Source organism: Nicotiana tomentosiformis, chromosome 8 (genome assembly GCF_000390325.3).
Source record: "Nicotiana tomentosiformis chromosome 8, ASM39032v3, whole genome shotgun sequence".
Classification (NCBI taxonomy): domain Eukaryota; kingdom Viridiplantae; phylum Streptophyta; class Magnoliopsida; order Solanales; family Solanaceae; genus Nicotiana; species Nicotiana tomentosiformis.
This window is the reverse complement of record NC_090819.1, coordinates 108100966-108105185: the sequence shown is the minus strand read 5'-3', so window position 1 is coordinate 108105185 and position 4220 is coordinate 108100966.

Sequence of the window (4220 nt, the reverse complement as noted above, 5' to 3'; positions counted from 1 at the left end):
AAATGAACTATAAAATAAAGCGAACCAGTATTGAAATGAAATTCAACCCTCGAGCTAGGGTGCCCTCGAACTGATTGATACCAAAATAGTTAAAAATAAAGCAAGCTGATGAACAAGAGAGTATAAGCTAAAGAGAGAGCGTTATATTGACTTTTTTACGTGAGAACAATGTGTCCTGCAAATGGTTAATACTCCCCTTTATATAGTAGAGGAGTTCTACTTATGGTATAACTCTAATTACAGAAGGAAATCCCATGATTAGCTACTTAACCGTTTCTGATTTGATCCGTTCCGAGATTTACGCCATGATCCTCGACCAGTCACCGAGGTTTACGCCGTGATCCTCGACCAGTCACGGATATCTCACCTTTATGTTATTGTGCTATCTTCGATCTTGCTCGATGTCTGTCTTGTTTGGCTTCGATCGCTACTAGCCTCGATCTTGACAGGTTCCTCGGTTCTGAACTCGGTAACTTATCCTTGTGGTATGGCCTATTCCGTTACGAGGCCATCCTTCGATTCAAACTCCCGGTCTCGATCAAATAGTAAAATCGGATGAGCCCGATTTTAACCGTATACAATGATCACTCATTTTTTATTTTGATGCAGTAAAGTCGGTATATTATCTTTTGTAATGAAAAAGGCATGCAAGTTTTTGTAAGTATCATAAAAGCCTCTACATATATTTTGGTAACACAAAATACTCAGATTACTTTACCTAAACATCATATAATATGTCTCATTTGTTTTCATTTTACCATCTCTACATAGATGACTTCTATTTCCAACCTTTTTGGGTAAGCAATTGACATGGCAATTCTGAAGTTCCATTTTTTTTTTGAAGTATTCTTATTGGAGCCCGATTAAATTCCGATTAACAGTGAGAAATTTCATATTGAGAGATAAAATACTCTCTAACAAAGATGATTCTATACTCACATGTTAAAGCAGTTAATAATGTTCGGTTCTTTATATCTTGGATAAGAATGGGCCATACTTGTACCAGTTGCCCACTAGACTTTCTCACCATAATGCCCAATTCAGTGGGTGCACTAGACATAAAAGTGGGTTACATGATTCTTATTTTTAACCTGCCTAATAAGGCAAATGGACGAGTCAATTTGATGAATTCAATGGTAAATGCCCCCAACGTTTGAATATTGACTCGAGTTGACACTGACTCAGTCAAACCTCCTCTATTGTATACCGTATACGTCAGAGTAGCAAATCCACTTTGATCTGCGAAATGTTTTATTTTAGGAAAAAAAGAAATAAAGAAAAGCGAATGCCTTAACTGACTCAAAATTCATCAACTGAAACACGCTAGTAATAATTAACTATAATTATGCTTATAGTATTTGAGGGGGAAAAAAATGTTAATCATAAGTAATAGGTGTGTACAAATCGAACCAAAAAATTGTACCAAACCAATTAAAAAATCCGATGAGGTTTGGTATTGAGCAAAAAAACGCGAACTAAATAGACGTATATAAATATATAATTTATATATATATTTTTAAAACTTTAGATAGAATTATCTTTAAAAAATATCTAGAAATATTTGGGATTCTCCTATGGGATGTAATATTTAACAGAATATGAAGTGATACATTTTTATTAACTATAAATAATGTGTTGTATGACCACTTTCTTATCATGTGTTATTGAAATGTGTCAATCTCTTTGTTTTTTCATATTCATATGTCAAGATCTATTAGGTTCTTATATCTTTTTCGAATTTGAAGTGGTATTTCGATAATTGAAAATTAAATAGTACAGATCATTATTTAGGTATCATATTGATTTTTATGTTTAATTAAAATTATTAAATTCAGTTAATTTTGAGAGTGTATATCAACAAAAATTAAATGTCAGACAACTAAAAAAATAACTATCATGTGTTACTAAGAAAATTCTCCCGTAAGAATATTTTAATAAATTATATGTTTGTCAATTTTTTAAATTTTTATTAAACATATATTTACTTATAAAAAATTTAACAAAGTAAAGTTGACATATTATTCATGTAACAAAAACTCCCCGAAAAACCCGAAAAATCTGACAAAATCGAACCAATTCAAACCGATATAGTTGGTTTGGTTTGGTTTTAATAAAAATCGAACCAACCCGTACTCCATTATGGAAATTACGTGACATGTTTAATATCACAAAATTCAAGGGTATTTTGATATGCATATCTTTAGTTTCAAGTACATCAAAGTCAAAAGAATAGTATTTGCAAGTACATCAAAGTCAAAAGAATTTATCCAAAATTATTTTGAAAAAAAAAAAAAAAGAGGAAAGGAAATTGGAAAATTAACTTTCTCAACCAGGTGTATCGGTCCAATGTCATAAAAAAGGTTTACATGTCCGACAAAGTTTTCTATAAGAATTTATGAATAACTTAAATTTATACTGAATTTATAAGTTAGCTTGGAAAATAAAAGAAAAGAGAAAAGTAAATTACGTACTTGAAAATTGGAGATTCCTTTGATCTTTAGTATGGTTTTGTTCAACTCATCTATTTTCTTAAAAAGAAGTTAAATTTGTATATTAGAAAGTTAGCTAGCAAACCATGTTAGTAAAGAAAATAATAAGAAATCGTCCAATATATATTCCCTTTTACCTACTAAATTACATGCATTTAGTCATCTTACTTTGATAAACATTAATTAAAACTTTGCCAAACATTAATAAGTATAAAGCATTAAAGTTGTTGTAATTCTTGTTCCAAATGATTGACGTCTTACCAAATTATTGTTACCTTTCCAAATTCTTGACATTGAAGTTGTTTAAATTAATGGATTCAGTTTGTCTAACCAATTCGAAAAGAAAAGTGGCCCATTCAATCAATTAAAATTAAAAAAATATATTTATTATACATAGAGAATAGTTAGTTGATAGTGTCAAAATTTTGTTAAATCGAAGATAAATCCTTTAATTAGAAACTAATATGTCTGCTGAACAACTATGCTACTAAATCACTACTACCCATTAACATGATTATTTAGACTGATCATTTAATTTAACCTATTTCTGCTCTCGTTTATTTTTAATATAAAACATAAAAATTATTGTTTCTCTCCAAAAATATCTAGCAACGGTGGCAAATGAAAAAAAAAAAAACGTGAGTTGAAGGATAATTCATAAATAATAAAATCTGAAGGTACTGTAGAATTGATTCCATACAATATTTATGTGCTCACAAAGTCTCTAACAAGAAGACTATGACATCTCAACCTACCATTTATAATTCTTAAACCCATTGAGCGGCTAACAAAAATTTATAAATAGTATTGCTAAAAATAAAATATACTAGTATTAGTTTAGTTTAAGTCAAAGAACATGATCGAACAATAAAAGTCAACGTTGCTGAATATATTTCAGTCCATTTCCATAGCGTTTTCACACTTTATTAACTGATGTGATTTAATTATTGTAAGTGTTTCATAAGAAGTAGAGGTTCACGTTTTGTAGATTATTATTTAATTTGAATTATAGCAATCATCATTTTCGACTACTTTTAGGTCCGTTTTTCCTATTTCTGGTAAATTTCGTGATGTGAGAATTTATTTATAGTAATCTAACGGCCTCGTCATAATGTACAAAAAATTATGTCAATTAGCTTTTTTAATGCTTATGTTCTAGTTTTGAGAGATTTTCCTTTTCAGCTAGCTATTCGAGATTTATGATATGCTCTAATTTAAAATCATAGGTAAAGAACGCAATCTCTAATGTTGAGATAGAAGAATGATTCGTTATCGTGGTTTGGACTGAGTTATCTCCAATTTAAGAATGAAGAATTAATCTAAATAGCCACTCACCCAACTGCTTAAATTAAAAATGTCTAACTGATGTATAATATGTGTATAATTCATGTATAATATATATATAACTGTATATAATCAATATATAATCAATTTATACATCTAAAAAAAATAAACGATGAATCAGACAGGCTATTCATGTAAAAATCCCTTCAAGAATTTTGTATTAGATTGTTTTATTTCTGGGCAAGTTAACTATAATAGGGGTAACTTGCCCCGTTACAAAAATTCAAGTTTAACAAGTGTTGGCCCTCGTTTGTCCTATGGACAATGCTTTTAAATTTTGACTTAAAATTCTGCCTATAGGGCAAGCGTGGGTCAAAAAATGTCATATTTTTGCAATTAATTTGTATAATAGGAAGGCTGACAAAACCAAAAGATATGATCTGATCA